We start from the raw sequence: 18,018 nt of genomic DNA, 5'->3' as shown, positions 1-18,018 counted from the left end.
TAAATTTACAATGTAATCCCAGGCAAAATTATACCTTTGTAAATTAGTTGAAGTCAATGGATGTACAATGAGACAACTCTTCTTAAGACTGCAATTGCAATTTTTTTGGCACAGAACTGCTCAGTTTGCATCTTCAGCATCTGAGAAGTCTGCTCCTTCTTTTAAATTGCTAACATTGAATACATTGGCTGCTTTTGTGTTTGGCATCCATTGTGATTAGAAAAAAGCATTGCAATTATGCCACCAAAACACCATTTATTGAAAGAGGGTACCTGGGCAACCAACCAATCTGTTCTAAAGAAACTGGGTCTTTTCTTTTTAGATGTAAACTAGCGGGGCCCGGCCACGCATTACTGTGGCTTATTGTGGTGAAACGGGAAAGGAACAGTAGCAGCAAATCAATTGCAGAGGCTAGCAGTACGTGCTCATGGAGACGCGCAGGCTGATACTGTGCGATGTCATTGATGTGTGTAACCGCATCCTCCCTCACTTCTCTTCCCTTGCATGGCACCCCTCCCCCTAACTCCCTCCCCTTTCCCTTTGCTAGGGTGGGTGGTTCATATCCAGATACTGGGCCCTCTCCCTCCCCTCCCTTTCATGCCACCCCTCACGCTCTGTCCCCTCTCTCACTTACCTTCCCTTGCATGTCTCCCCTCTGTCCCTTCCCTCTCCCTCCGCTGAATGTGTATGAGAGTAGGTGTGTTGTGTGGTAGTAGTGGGTGAGGCACAGAGAGTGAAAGGTACCTGCGTATGAGGGGGGAAATCCCACCTGACGTCTCACACGACAACGTGTGTATGTGTTCAACGTCCACTTGAGTTATTGCCTATGTACTGTTTTCACTGCTCATATCTGGCCATCTGAGCAAACATTCTAAGGGCACGAACATTCTAAGGGTGACAGTTACACACAGGCAGAGTCATGGCCTGGTGCGCCAGGAAAAAGATGTTTTACCTGGCTCAGGTGTGTTGTCTGACAGTGGGAGGTACGTAAGAACACAGTTGGGGGAATTAGTAAGTGTCTGTGAAATTTTCAGAGTGTTTGGGCCAGCAGGTGCGGGGTTATTCTTGAAGCAACAAACACATGGTTCCATTTTTATATATATAGATGTAGGCCCCAATTGCTATGATAGGTCACTTCAGACTCACAGCAACGTTATGAATCGATGTCTTTCAGAACATCCAATTGTCTATCAGCCTTGCTCCGGTCTTGCAGACTAAGGGCCACGGCTTCCTTTATAGAGTTAATCCATATCATGTTGAGTCTTCCTCTTTTCTTGCTGCCTTCAATCTATTTTAACATTACTATCTTTTCTAGTGTCTCTTGTCTTCTTATTATGCATCCCAAGTATAGCAGTCTCAGCTTCTAGGGACAGTTCAGGCTTGATTTGATCTAAAACCCACAGTTCAGGCTTGATTTGATCTAGAGCCCACTGATTTGTGGGTTTTTTTGGTCCATAGTATTTAAAACACTCTCTTCCAGCACCACATTTCAAAGGTTAGCAAAAGCTCTTATTTTACAAGACTAAAATTATTTGGCATAGTCCAATATTCACTCAATGACATCTATTGAGATCCTTCATACTGTGCTTACAATCAATCACTCACTCACTCACTCAATCAATCAAAACTTTGGCCGATTATGCACAAAATCTGTGTCACACAATGGGGACGAATATTAGTCAAAGCAAGATTTCTTGTACAGACATTTCCTCAAGCCCCAGTTTCACTCTCCATTCAATTCACAGCAAGTGAGTCCGCTTGTAGCATGATTTTAATTTTCTTTGCCTCAAGAGTGAGACAGATTTGCCAGTGAGCACATATTTGCCCCAGACCTCTTCCCTACACCTACACCCAGCTTGTCTAGCCTTACCCCTCCCCTCTACCTAGAACTACCTAGAACTACTTTGCATGCCTTCCCCCTCACCCCCTCCCTGTTGCAAACTCCTTCCTGCTTCATGTCCTGGTGGATCACTTTTATTGTCCATGACCTCCCCCCTCTTTTTTAATTTTTGATTTCTCATATCGATGTACTGATATCTCAATGTAAAAATAATAACACTAGTCGATCCCTCCAAACACTTGATTTGCCCATGCATTGTCCCCCACTGTCCCTATTCCTTCTCATTGTAATTTTTATATCGATATTTTGATATATTAATATGAGAATCTAAAAAATAAATTACATTAAAAGTATAGCATGCATGCATAATACAGAAACTGCAAAAAAAATCTGAGAACACAAGCTCTTCTGAATACAATCAAAAAGCCAGCCGATGGGCAATGCTTGCCCTGCTCTAAATAGGGCAGTGGATAATGATGCCGAATAATGCCGAATATGCCCCAAAGCAAATACTCTGCACAAAATCTCTTTGGGGTCACAGGAAGCTCACAGCGCATAATCAACCTTCATTATGGACATAGACCGGCATAAGATAAATGAAATAAAGGATAAGGTCCAGAGCAGGCAGGCTTTTATCAGGGAAAACCCACCCTGGATCACTGTCTGGTTCTTTTCCATCTAGTAAATAAATACACCATTAGACGTAGCTCCCAAATTATTTTCATATTTTCTTGCACCTGAAAGCTGCATTTGATTTCATCCCAATGGATCTATTATGGAAGAAATTAGCATTGATTATTATAGGTAGGGGATTTTTGTTTCTCATTAAAAAGCTACACACTTCCACAAGTTGTCAAATTAAATGCCCTAAAGCTGGAAGGTTGACTCAAAAGATTCCCATCAACAAGGGAGTTAAATAGGGTGTATCTTGGCTCCGTTCTTGTTTAATTTGTTTTACAATAATTTTGCCCCAATTTCTTTCTCAAGTTGATTGGCATTCACCAAGATTAGGATCAGTTCATGTAATCATTCTATTTTATGCAGAAGATGAAGTGTTGTTATCTTCTACACAGGTGGGCCTGAACCGTTGAACAGTTGTTCTGAATATTGCTTGGTTAATAGTCTGAAACTAAATTATGAGAAATCTAAGGTTTTCATCTTCACTGAAACCTGGAAATGCTATAAATGGAAAATAAATAGTCACAAACTGGAATAGGTTAAACAATTTAAATATCTAGGAATTCTGTTCCAATATAACATATCCTGGACTGTTCATCGTAGATCAGCAATAGCCATTGCTAATGCATGTTCCTCAGCGATCACCTGTTTTTTCTATATGCTTTCTGAATCCAACCTTTCTAACTGGTTATCCTTTTTTAAAAGAAAAATTAGCTCCATTGGTTTACACATGGATTCATTATATGAGGTTTCTGCTACTGAGGCCTTTGAAGCAATCACATTTAGATTCTTGGAATCAGAAGCACATCTTTATACTGCAGCGTTTAAAACCTGTTCTCCATAGGGATTGAGGATCCCAATTAAATGACTGATCTTTACTTTTTTCAAAATACACATCACTGAAGGGTCTTTTATGACACTGTTATATTAGATAAGATTCATGTGTTTTTGAAACATTTATGAATAGGAAACTAAAGAACTACTTATAGAATTCAGCCACAGATTATAGGATTCTTTCATCCTCCACTTCAAAGCCAAAAATCATATGCTTAAACCTTCCCCTGTCTAACCTTTTTCAACACCACCAAGGAATACCATTTCAGAACCTTTGTAAAAAAAGGAAGCTATTCCAATGTGAAATTGCTAGCTTTTAATGTTTAAATAAGTAAGCTTCGCTAAAACTATTTGTTTTTGACCTGATCTCAGTGAATGAGGAGAATGGTTGTTCCCCATCTTTTAAAATGCTTGAATTATTAGTATATATCCTCTTGGCCTCTTTTCTCTACACCCACAAAGGGCTTTCAGGTTCTCTTTTTGGGATTATAGACCATTATCATCTTGGATTCTCTCCCATGAATTCTTTCTAATGTATCTTTCTTGAAATGTGACACCAAGAACTGTACATAGTATCTAATCAAAGCTGAACAACTGTAGGTATAATCTGAAATTGCTTAAGTGCTTTTTGTTGATAAACATGACATAATATACTCCTCTTTTATTTGCATTATCTGAATAATAGAATCATTGAGTTGAAAGAGACCACAAGGGCCATCAAGTCCAGTTTCTAAACACAATGCCACATAGGACACACAATTTGGCAGCCCCATGATTTTGTATAGAAATTTGGAATGGACCAAATTTAAAGAGTAATTTACCAATGTAATCCAAATGGGGGCCCCATACAGCAGTTGAGATTCTATTTTGGCATTAAAAACTTTCAAAGAGCCAGAATATACTGGTTTCCCTTGCTGTAGAAGAAATGCAGTATTGCATTTGAGTTGACTGAGGTCATATCCAGGCCTACTTTCCATTGGGTAGTAGACCATGATAGATTATGGCTGAATGTTTTCCCAAAATACTTAAATTGCTTTACCTGTTCGATTGGATTATCTTGTATTTTCCATTGAAGACTTTTAATTTTTTGACAAATACTAGGACTTTAGATTTCTCAAAATTGATCTTTAATTAATTAGTTTCGCAGTAGATGGCTCAAGCATTCAATAGGCGGGATAGTCCAATTCTAGAGCGGGACAATAAAACTGAATCATCTGCATATAATAGTATGGGAATGTGGGTGGGACCTAGTCTGGGACTATGACCATTAACTTCTGAGATTGCCAATGGTAGATCATATAAAACATATTGAACAAGAGGGGGGTTAAAATACAGCCCTGTTTATCGCCTCGTTTAATGGGGATGTTACTTTTGAGGAGGCCTTCTGGTGAACATTTTACTTGGCATGTTGTATTGGAATATAGCTGTCTGATTAAGAATAACAATCTAAGGTCAATATTCCAAGAAGTAAGCTTTTTCCATAGTAGATCTCTGCAATCATTATAAATAGTAGAGGGAAAGTGGACACCCCTGCCTGGTCCCTCTCTGTATCATAATTGTCTGGGGAAAGCCATCATTAATTTTAATTTTGGCTTTTTGATTAGAATAAATTGCAGTGATGGCATTTTCAAAGGGCCCTTGAATTCCTATTGTTGGTAATTTTTATTTTAAGAATAACCAGTTCACCTGGTTTAAAGCTTTGAATGCGTCTAAAAATGATAGTGCAGCTGGTATATCAGTTTTGAGATCTAGTAATTCTATAATAATCAGCACAATTCTAACATTCTGTTTTATATGATGGTGCAGAAGAAAACCAGCTTGGTCATTATGTATAACTACATTTAAAATCTTTTTTAATCTATTTGCAAGAATTGAAGAAAATATTTTATAATCAGTGTTAAGCAATGAAATAGGCCTGAATTCTTCAGGTTGTGGAACTAATTCTTTATTTTTAGGGATTAAAATTATATTGGCTTCTTCCCATGTATTTGGAATAGGTTTACCTTCTAGGATGTCATTAGCTACTGTTGTTAGATGAGGGTTTAATTGTTATTCAAACAGTTTATAATAGGCAGCCAGAACCCATCTGGGCCAGGAGCTTCGTTATTTTTTTAAAAAAATTATAGATTCTTTAATTTCAGTTGGGGTAATTTTTTGGTTACGTTCAAGTGCCATTTCAGAAGATATTTTGTCATAAATATGGAAATTAAGGTATTTTTGGATGGCTGCTCTTGGTACCTTTTCTTTGTTGTAGAGTTCTTGACAATATTTCCAAAATATACGTTCTGTTTCCTTCATGTTATGAGTTGTCTTACCTTTATTTTTAATGCAAGTAATTATATTTATTTCTCTTTCTTCCCATATTTTTGCAGATAACCACTTTCTTGGTTTATTACCAGAGAAAAATTCCTTTTGTCTAAGGTAAGTTATTTTATTTGTTATTTCTTCCATTCTTAATTTGTCTCGTTGACTGCATATTATTTATATTTTGTTCAATATAGTTTTTTTCTTGGAGCTGCTTTGTAACAAATTTTCTTGTTTTTTAAAATTGTTTCTAATTTTAATTTATTTTCTTGCTTTTTTACTATATTTTCTTGAGAGATCAATGCCCCTCTGGCCACCATTTGTGGGCATCCCATGATAATTTTATCATTCGTATGCCAGGCATTAATCTCCCAATAATTTTCTAAAGTCTGATTAATTTCTTTTTTCACCTTTTAATTTTTTTAATATCCAATTCTATTAATAGGTTCTATTAATAGACCTAGTGAATGACCAAATTATGGGATTATGGTCTGATAAGATTCTATATGCAATATCGATTGATTTTGTATTATTAAAAATATTTGTGAGTGACATCCATGTCTGCAAGAAAAATATATGTACCCTCTACCATTCTTCTATTTCCCTCCATACATCATGTAAGTGTAAAAATTAAATCAGAGTGAAAAAAGATCTAGGTAATTTTTCTTTATTAATCTAATATTTTAAAAGATGCCAATTTTAAGTTTTTAGGGTTTTTTTGTCTAGCTTGGGATCTACGATCCCATTAAAATCTCCTAATATAATGGTTGTAAGTTAAATCTAGTAAAATATTAGTTAGTATAAAAAAAGCCTTGTCATTAGGGACGTAAACCCCCACAATTAATATTATTTCACCCTATTATTGAATTTCCACTGCTAAATATCTAGCCTCTGAGTCACTTAATATTAATTTTAGTTCTAAATGGTTCTTTACATATAATGCCACTCCCCTTTTCTTTTTAGTAATGCTTGTATGAAAGAGTTTACCCATTTTATTACTCTGAATATATTTCTCTTCCCAAGATTTTATGTGAGTCTCTTGCAGAAATAATACATGGTAATTTTTTCTTTACTAAAATGATGTAAAACATTCCTTCTTTTTCTCGGATTGTTAAGGCCATTAATATTACACGAAGTAATTTTTTGCAACATTAAACAATGCTAAATGAATTAATTAACAAGCTGTTATACCTAATTTTCCTCTTGGTACAGGGTCTTCTTATTCTTGAAGATAAAGTCTTGAGCTTTCTCTGGTGAGTCTATGTTAAATCTTCTTCCATTATACTCAAAAATTACCCCCTCAATATCTGCCCATCGAAATATGATTTCATTGTCTCTCAAGATCATTGTAAGTTTTGCATATTCTTTTCTTTTTCTCAGAATGCTCATGGGCTCTTCTTTCAGAATTGTCAGTATTTTACCTTCCAAAGTGGGTTTTTGCACCAAGTGTTTTGAGAATCATATATCTCATCGATTTTTGCAGGCAGTTTATAATAATGTCTCTGTGTACCTTCTTTTCTCTTGCAAAGCGAGAGTTCACATGGTAGATGCGATCAAATTCTTTACATATACCCTCTTCAGGCATCTCCCAAATCTCTGCCAGCAAAGGAGATATTTTTTCCACCAAATTTTCTTTCGGTTCTTCTTTGACACTTCGGATCCTTAACATGGTTTCCTTTTGACTGAGCTCTAACAGAGCTAGTTGGTCAGCAAATTCCTCATATTTTTGTAGAGACTCTATCTTCAACAGCTGCTAATCTCTGGGTATTGTCTTTCAACTGTTCAGTCATCTGTCTCATTGTAGCTTCCATTCTTTTTATCTGACATGTGTCTTTTAACCTCTTGGATATCAGATTCCATTTTATTAAATTTCTCTTTGGTAAACTCAAACAGTTGTTCTAGGCAGTGGTTCATACTTCTCAGATGTTTTATTTTCTATTGTACCATTGCTTTTAATCAAGGAGATAGAGTTTGATTTTTGCCTGGTTGTTGTCATCTTGAACTCATTTCACTCTTCCTTAAATAGAAAGTCAGCTGTTTCTTTGTTATAACTTCAGAAGAGCTGGAGCTTAAATGGTCTGGGATTTTGTATACCTTCGTCTTAATTACTATATTAAATTAACAGCAGCTTTAATTTCATAAGCTAGCATCTGCTTTTATTTTATTTTATCTGCTTGACTCACAGAAGGCAGCTTTACCAGGACATTCGTATCAGCTTCTGTTTGATTCAGCTTTTGCAAGATTTCTTTCTTGCGAGAACCAGATTATAGACAAGTTGAAGGGTTACTTCCCCTCACCCTCCAGTTTAATTGGTTAAGCCATGTCCAGTTCTAACTTCTGGTTTCTCCACTCCTCTGCCTTGTTCGTTTTCTTAAAGTGCCTGTCTTTGTAAGTTAAAGTTTAGTGTAGTTGACTTACTTTAAGGCCCTTTCTGCACGGGCGGTTTATGGCGTCCTGGGGACAACAAAAACGCCGTTCCCAGGGAGCCATTAAGCACAGAGTAGCAGCTTTAACTCGCGCCAGCCAACGCTGCCCTCAGCGCCAGCCTGAGCTGAGTCGCTTGAAGCGGTGTTTCCCAACCGCAAAGCGCTTAAACGGCGAGGTTGTTGGGAAACACCGGCTTGGAGCTGCTGCTGTGCGAATGGCAGCGGCTTCCAGGCACCTTCCCTCCCCCCCCGACCGGGCGACTCACCTGTCCTGCGGCCCTCCAGCGCGTCACCAAGGCCTGGGGACACGCCCCCTTTGCCCTGCGACCCTGGAGCAGTCGCGCAGGGCAGGGGGCATGTCCCCTGGCCTTGGCGACGTGCCAGAGGGCCGCAGGACAGGTGAGTCGCTCTGACAACGGCGCAGCTCTGCGCTGTCGTCCCTGCCGTTTCCATGCGGACGGTCCCAGAGAGGTCGGGTCGGCGTGGATTGCGCCGACCCGACCCCTTTCGCCTCCGTGCGGAAACGGCCTCAGTTATTGCAATCACAGGCTAATTGCAAACCACTTGCTTTTCTGCAGCATTCATCGTCTTTCCACCTCCCCTGCTTTGGCCACTATTTCTCTCTCCAGTGGCACACAGAAGACTCTCTTCCTGTGCCTTTTCTCTATGGCACTTCAAAATATCTTGGGGTAAGCAACCAGCTTGCTTCTTTTTTCTGTTTATTATTTTGTATAAGAGTCCAGGTTTTCTTCTTCTTGTATTCTATTTTTGTAAGGTACAACAGTCCTGCTCATCCGTTCCTGTCTTCTACCATCCCCTTGGCTCACAATGGTAGCAGGTTGTTACCCCAACCATTAGCCGAGCTGTCGCTCATGTCAGAAATGAACTGTCTCTACCATCTACAATAGCACCCCCCCCCCGATATGGGGTCAAGATCTTAATCCAGAGCTACTGGATTAATTTGATGTTTGGGGATTCTCTCACGCATACATGAAATGGACGTCTTTCTGGAGCTACTGCCAGATTGGAAGTCGATGTTCTCCACAAATTCTGAAAGATTATTGCAAGTGGTTCTAAGATTACTTCTGCCAGTATTTTTAATACCTTGGGATGTAATTCATCAGGCCCTGGAGATTTGAATTAATTTAAAGTAGCCAGGTATTCCTGCCCTAACTCTTTATATGTTTTGCTCTGAATTTCCCCATCTACATCGTCTGTTCCATTTCCGCCTGATTGAGTGCTGTTTTCCTTTGGGAGAAGATAAGAGGCAAAGAAGGTGTTGAGTAGATCTGCCATTTCTCCATCCCTGTTATCAGCCATTTTCTTCATGCAGTGACCCTATCATATCTTTTTTCTTCCTTTTGTTATGAACGTAACCATAAATACTTTTTATTGTTTTTAATCTGGATTGATGAGACTTCAGATCAATGGCTCTTTATATACTGGAATTACTTCAAATGCTAAGTTTTACGGAGGGTGGCAAATCTTAAATCTCACAGCATTTTATATATACAGACAGGAAGACACTCAGAAGACATACTCATGACACAAAAATGAACAAAACCACTTGATGTCATAAATGAATGTTTAATTAAACTCACTGTGACTGTCTTTGAGAAAGGACTAACATTTTTTCTATATCCAGTACATGTGATTCCAGCATGCCATCCAATTTGTGTCCTGTATGGCACAAAATTAAAAATAATGTACTTAAGTTCCCTTTATTGAACTGTTCCTGTTCAACTGTAATGTAAGGAGAGAACAGGCAACCAATCATGCTTCTATTTCCTCCATAAATGGCATATTAACATTTCATTAAAATTCATCCTCTAAAATTTCCCGAGACTAGGGAGTTTTCAGCATTTACATATATATGGTTCTTTGTTCTAGTTCATTTCCAACATCCTCTTTCAGCTCAGTAAGTCAACTTATAATTTCTCTTTACACAATAGGAAAAAGGATTTATGTACACATTTTTCAATTATTTTCTTTTCCATTGCCAAATGAGACCAGTTGCACCTCCCTAAAGAACTCCATTAAAATGCTAATAATAGCCCTTTCTAGAAGTCCATTTCATTGGTGAAATGATGGGCAAAGATTCTTAGTTCAGGGATTAGTGTGCAATGCAAAATTGAAAATAAGAAGGTGAAGACATTCAATTGTTGAACACTTCTACTGAAAGAAGGGCAGAAGTTGCTGTATCTTAAACAAATGAAAATGCAGTTTAATAGCTACAGGGGAGTCCAGAAGCACCAAAAGATAAAGTAATTAAAGATCCCAACGATGGGATTCTATTAATTTATCTGCTGGTTGGCCCATCCTGCTGTGCCCCTTGCCATCCCCTCATCATCACTATCCATTTACCTGGCTGCTGAAGAGGAAAGTGACTGGCCCAGCCGTAACCTTTTCCTCCACCTCCCCACCTTTTTGATGCTGGGCCAATGAGGAGGAGGTGAGGGAAGGTGGTAGCCTGGCCACCTGACCACTGAAGGCTCAAGGCCAGACACTGCCACATGGCTGGGAGGTCTCTCCCCACCTGAGGGATCATGCCGACATTGTCCAGCTGTGCCAAACAGCGCTGGTGAGATCCCCTGGCAGGAGAGAGGTCTTCCTGGCTGCATGGTGGACCTGGCCTTAACCACTACACCTGGCATGATCCCCGGCCTCAGACCCAGCCATGCAATCAGAAAGGCTTCTCCCATGCTGGGGGATCGCGCCAGCACTTTCCGGCTGTGCACTGCCAGTGAGATTCCTTGGCAAGAGAGGGGCCTTCCTGGCTGCACTGTGGGCTTGGTCTCACCTGCTGTGGCTGGTGTGATCCCCAGCCTCAAGCCCAGCTGTGCAACCACAAAGGCCTCTCCTGTGCTGGAGGATCACGCCAGCATTGTCTGGTCATGCTGGACAGTGATGGTGAGATCCCCCAGTGGGAGAGGGGCCTCCTCGATGCATGGCTGTGCTTCAGACCGGGGATCATGCCAGCTACGGCACCTGAGGCTAGGCCTACCATGCGGCTGGGTGCCCCCCTGCAAAAGGGGTGCTCTCTGGGCTCCTCCTGTCCTTACTACTCCTGCCCTCCCCACCTGAGCCACCACAGTAAGTGCAGTGTGGGGGAGTGGGAGGTGCTTGGCCAGGTGCTGCCTCTGGGCCCCATTTTCCCCTGGTTCAACCCCCTCCCCTGGGAGTGGGGGATATGGGACTTTTAGCACCTCAGAGCAGCCTGGTGGCAAGGCTCCTGGCTGCTCTGGAACTCTGAAAGCCCCTTCACTCCCCCTTCCCTGAGGCTGTGGGATTCAACCAGATTTGCTACTGGTTCTGCCAAACCGATGAGAACTGGTTGAATCCCACCTTTGAGAGATCCCCTGTCTCTGATCTGTCTCCATACTAGGCATATTAATGAGCAGAATGCATTTTGTTGCATGGATTTTCAACATTAAAAGTTCAGTGAATAATTTTATTTATACTTGGGAAACAGAATGGGAAACAGAATGAGGAAACATGAATATTAGGACAACCAAAGTTTGTTTTTATATATAACATTAGCGGCAAAAGTATTGTATGTGCAAAAATGGGAAACCTCAACTGTACCCATAATAAAAGACTGGTTTGTGAAGATATTGGGATTAGCTGAGATGGCTAAACTTACTTCCTTGATAACAAAAAAGGATTTGTCTAAGTTTATGGATAGATGGAACCCTTGATGGACTTTTTGCTTAAAACAGAAAAAAAATGAACAGATGATTTGTGGATTCAAGGACCAGGAGAATAAGAAAATGGTCATATCAGGAAAAATAGAGATTGTTATTTAATTAATAATAACATAGTGAGAAATAATTGTACTGAATTTCTATATCAGGAACTATTTATTTTTGTATTTATTTGTTTGATTTTAGCATACTGCCCCATCCCCAAGGGGCTCTTAGAGAGCAACTAGAAAGCAATTGGTAATTTTTTTTATTGTGTCTATACTCAGCTCAAAAAACCCTTTTTATTTTGTAGTAGAGTTTTTGTTTCTATTTTAAACTCTTTATGTGTTTGTCTTTCAAAACTTTAATTAAAAATATTGACAAAGTTTCCCTAATAGGCATTTTACAAACCCTTTGCAAGGAAAAATATTTATGAGATAATCCAGATAGGTATTTGCAAAATTTCCCATAGAAATGTTGCTACTATTATTCCTTTAATGTTGCTACATATTATTCCTTGGAAAACATGATCAACAAATATTGTTTGAATTTGACATTAGGAGATGGTAACTCAAAATTTTTGTATTTTTACAGAATTCAGCAATTTTTATTCTTTTGTGCCCATTCTCCAAAATACAGATGCCAAACAAAAAAAATGGATTCAACAAGGTTGAAATGCAAGCATTAAAACTCCACACCTCTACTGTAGATTATCTAGAAGAATCTCAGTGAAGGTGGGATTATGCTTTTTGACAAGGATGTGGTCAGTACATCCACACAGAGAAATGAACTAATCAGTATCTGATGAAGAGCGCTTTGACAATCAGAAACTTATACTCTGAAATTCTTGTTGACCTGTAAAGTGCTACTAAGCTAGAACCTACCTAATCAAGGTATGAGTTTGAGTAATGTTGCCCTGCAGCAAGGAATTTCCCTTCCCTCCCCCTGGATCTGATCAGCTGTTAGTGGTTTGGATATCTTCTTTTATCCTGAGATGCCTCATATCATAAATTGTGAACTGTAAGAACATAAGAACATAAGAAAAAGCCTGCTGGATCAGACCAAAGTCCATCTAGTCAAGCACTCTGCTGCTCACAGTGGCCCACCAGATGCCTTCGGGAGCTCACATGCAGCAATGGCCTTCTGCCGCTGCTACTCCCAAGCACCTGGTCTGCTAAGGCATTTGCAATTTCAGATCAAGGAGAATCAAGATTGGTAACCATAGATTGACTTCTCCATAAACCTGTCCAAGCCCCTTTTAAAGCTATCCAGGCTAGTGGCCATCACCATCTCCTGTGGCAGCATATTCCAAACACCAATTACACGTTGCGTGAAGAAATTTTTCCTTTTATTAGTCCTAATTCTTCCCCCCAGCATTTTCAATGTATGCCCCCTGGTTTTAGTATTGTTAGAAAGAGAGAAAATTTTCTCTCTGCCAACATTTTCTATCCCATGAATAATGTTATAGACTTCAATCCTAACCCCTCTCAGATGTCTCCTCTCCAAACTAGAGTCCCAAGTGCTGCAGCCTCTCCTCATAAGAAGGTGCTCCAGTCCCTCAATCATCCTTGTTGCCCTTCTCTGCACTTTTTCTATCTCTTCGATATACTTTTTGAGATGTGATGACCAGAACTAAACACAGTACTCCAAGTGCAGTCGCATATAAGGGCATGACAATCTTTGCAGTTTTATTATCAATTCCTTTCCTAATTATCCCCAGCATAGAGTTTGCCTTTTTCACAGTTGCCATGCATTGAGTTGACATTCCCATGGAACTATCAACTAGGACACCCAGATTTGTTTCCTGGTCTGTGACTGATAGCACTGACCCCTGTAGCACGTATGTGAAGTTTGGATTTTTTGCCCCTGTGTGCATCACTTTACATTTTGCTACATTGAACTGCATTTGCCAATTTTTAGCTCACTTAACTAATTTATAAAGGTCCGTTTGGAGCTCTTCTCAATCCTTTGTGGTTCTCACCACCCTACATAATTTGGTATCATTCGCAAACTTGGCCACCACGCTACCCACCCCTACTTCCAGGTCATTTATTTATTTATTTTATATAATTTTTATTAACACTTTTTTGTTTTTAACAAAACGTTAAGTACAACATGAATATTTAAAAACATTTTTTAAAAACACCCCAGCATTCTTACCCTTACAAGTACCCTTTCCAACATTTACACCAGATATATGTTCTCCTGTACCAATCATCATCCCTACCTTCCCTTAGAAAATAAAAAATAAATGAATGAAAAAATAATCCCCCCTTCCCTTTATTCAGAATAGTTTTTTTAAAAAAACTCTTTACTAACTGGACTCACTTCATCTTTACCTATTACTTAATGCCCTCATAATACCTAAATATACAACCTACCAAGTAGCTCTCTAATTTAATTCTATTCTACTTATTTAATCAAGGAAAACTTTACTTAAACACTTATCTTCCCATGTAGATACAAAATAGCCTACAATCTGAACTGATCATTCCACTAGTATTGTTGTTTTACCTTCTATGCGGGGGGTGAGAGAACCTCTGACTCTCAGATGTTCAGGGCTGTTCCCATCGAAACCCTACCAGCATGGCCAGGTGGCATGCTGACCAGAGCTTGATAGAGATTAGTTCCTGAATTTATCTGAAGCTTCACTGAAATTCCTGATCTATACCACTGAAGCTTTTTTCAGTATTCAACTGAGGAGATCTTCGTCCCCTTGATGTCATTCACATAATTGGTCCATAGTTCCCATTTATATTTATATGATTCAAAAGATATTCATCTAAGTTGATGGGCTGCCCTATCCATCACATATAAGTAAAGCACCTTGTCCCTCCAATCTTCAAGCGTGAGTACTTTATCTGTTTTCCACATACATGCCAGTACAATTCTTGCTGCTGCTGCCATATGATAAAATAAATGCTCATAATGACTTGGGATCTCATTGTTGGATAAGGCTTGGCTCAATAAATATATAATAGGTAAAAAAGGGAACTGATGATCAACAATTGTTGTTGTAACCTGACTGTGCACTTGAGTCCAGAATGCCTTTACCTTTCCACAGTCCCACCAAACATGCTGAAATGTTCCCTCTGCTTGACTACACTTCCAACATACCAATGCACAATTTTTATTTATCTTTGATAGCCTCTCTGGAGTCAGATAACCTCTATACACCATCTTCAAGTTATTTTCCCACAAGTCAGTATTTGGAGAAAATCTGTAGATATTACTCCAAAACTTGTTCCAGTGTTCCATTAATATTTTTTTTTATTCTTGAGCCCATGAACCATAAACTGTTTAACTACTTCTTTCTCTGTTTGATGCTTATTTTGGGGGGACAGTGCAAAAATGCTCACTATATCAATGTTTTCCTTCAAAACTCTGTACTCCAGCCCCCCCCCCCATTTTAGGTCAAAGTCTTCTACTATTAGCATAGAGACACCTGTATACCCTGTCCCTAACCTGGGATTTATGTGCTTTGCCCTCTAACCCTTTGTAGACACTATCACTTATCACATGCACATTGCTATGTTCCACGCTTGTATGTGGTTGATTTTGAAAAACCTCCCTCTCTGCCTACATCCCCATAGATACTGTATTCTGAACCAAAGTCACCTCAGCTCCTCTCGGCTTTTCCCCAGGGATCAGTTTAAAGCTGTTCTGCCACCTTTTTAATGTTGAGCGCCAGCAGCCTGGTTCCTTTTTGGTTAAGGTGAAGCCCATCCCTTTGCACAGACCTGCTTTGTCCCAAAAGGTTCCCCAGTTCCTAACAAATCTGAAACCCTCTGCCTTACACCACCTTCTCATCCATGCATTGAGACCCTGTATCTCGGCTGGCCAGAAGGTCTTGTGCGTGGAACAGGTAGGATTTCTGTGAATGCCACTTTAGGGGTCCTGGACTTCAACCTGTTACCTAGCAGTCTAAATTTAGCCTCCAGAATCTCCAGGCTACATTTCCCAATGTTGTTGGTGCCAATGTGGACCACAACTGCTGATTCCACCCCAGCACTGTCTAACAACCTATCTAGACAAAGCGTGACATCCGCCACCTTCGCACCAGGCAGGCAAGTCACCATGTGGTCATCATGCCTCTCACAAACCCAACTCTCTACACTCCTAATGGTTGAATCGCCTACTACGAGAAGCCCCCCATCTCCCAGAGGGCTATCCTTGGTGCAAGAGAATAGCTGATCACCAGCTAAGGAAGGAGTCCCATCTAAGAGAGCATCTTCCACCACCTCAGATTGGCACCCTCCATCCCCAAGACCCTCATTTTCCATGACATTTGAAGAGATGTCACCCTGAGAGTGGGACCCAGCTGTTAGGTCCCTGAAAGCCTTGTCTGTCACCCTCTTTGCCTCTCTCAAACGCCGGATCTGCCACCTTGAAGTCAACAGAGCGCTTACATTCCTGTGAGGATGCCAGGGGCTCATTCGCGATTGAGGGCACACTTACGGGCTTCTGTCTAATTGGTAGACGGTCGTGCAATGTAGTGACACTCAGGGCAAAACACTGGAAAGCCCCCACCCCCCTGCTGGCTTCCTACCTTCATATCTAATTCTGTTTAGATATTCAAATATTAAAATGTTAATGAGTGCCTTCCCCTTGAGCTTTCTGTACTTTCCACTATCCCTCAAGATATGTCCTTATTCAGTAAAACACCTGCATCCAGAGACTGAGCAACACAGCTAATAGCAAGCCCCACCTCTCACCAAGCCCCACCTCTCAAAAGCCTGGGGCAAAGAGAAAAAAGGTCAGGACAAAGAGAAAAAAGAAAATCCCTTTTAACCCCTGTTAATCACCCCTGTTAAACCTCCTTGTTTACAACACACTGTTAAAAAGATGTGGCTTTGAGAAAAGCCCTCCAAAAAGAAAACCAGAGCTCACTTAGCCCTTTTTGTCCCATTCCTCTTCTCCATTACTTTTTTAAAAATATTTTTTAATTGATATTTCGGAATTATTACAGATTTATATTGTATACTTTATATATATCCTCCATATCTTTTCCCCCCTTTCCCCCCTCCCCCCCTCTTCTTCTCTTCTTTAGATGCGCAGCAGCAGGTCCATTCTTTTCAATCTTCTTGTCCATTTTTCTTCTGTAATTCCAATTTCATTTAGCCAGTCTTTGAATTCCATCCAAATCCACTTCATATCAGCACATATCTTGCCATGTTTGATTTCTTGACATTGTGTCGAAAATTTCTAATTGTATTTGCTCCCATATATATTCCAACCATTTCTGCATTGTCTATATTTTTTGTCTTTCCACCCCAATGCTATTACTGCATGGGCCGCTCTGATCATGAATTTGAAAAGCTTTCTTTTTCTTTGTTCTATTATTGTATAATCCGATATACCTATAAATAGTAAATCTATATTTATCTTTATTTTTACCTTTACATATTTTTCTATATATTTTATCACATTTTCTCACATATTTTTTACTTCTATACATTCTAGCCACATATGGGTATATATTGCATTTTTATCCCCACAATGCCAACATTTCGGACTGAGTCCACTTATCATATATGCCAACTGTTTTGGTGTTCTATACCATTTTAATATTAATTTCTTCTCCAGTTCTGCATATTTATCAATTTTTATCTTATTTGTTATCTATAGTCCGTTTAATAAGATCTATGTCTTTCACTCCATCTTGTTGCCATTTTTCCATTATAACTCTTACCATAAATCCTTGATCTTCTATCATGTTTTTGTATAAAACTCCTAACATTTGTCCTTTCTTTTCCTCATATATTTTTATACAACTTTTCATTATACACTCTTCCTCCTTCCTGGAGGCTTTTATCTTTTCCCAGATTCCTCTTAATAGTAACCAGTTTTCTTTACCTCCTTTCTCTATAAAATTTGGAAATGGTATTAATTCTCCTCTTTCATTGTACAGTTGTGCTACCTTGTATATTCCTTGTCTATGTAGAGATCTTATTGCTTGTGCTCCTTCTTGTCCAACCATGCTCCTCTTCTCCATTACTACTCCTCTCTGCTGCTTCCAGAAACTGTAAGTCATGAATCTCAGGACCAGACCTATTTAAGAATCCATCGGACTCAAACAATGTAAAGCAGGGAAAAAACGATTCCTCTCTTGGTCAGTTTGAAAGAAACTCCTCAAATTTCTGCTTGCTCCTGTAATGCCTGGCAAATTCCACATTCTCCCTGAGGTGTGGTAGTGCAAATATTTATTTATTTACTTGAAATATTTGTCAACTGCCTTTCTATGTTGCAGCAC

Source organism: Sphaerodactylus townsendi, linkage group LG07 (assembly GCF_021028975.2).
Source record: "Sphaerodactylus townsendi isolate TG3544 linkage group LG07, MPM_Stown_v2.3, whole genome shotgun sequence".
Lineage (NCBI taxonomy): Eukaryota > Metazoa > Chordata > Lepidosauria > Squamata > Sphaerodactylidae > Sphaerodactylus > Sphaerodactylus townsendi.
Note: the sequence above shows the minus strand (reverse complement) of the source record.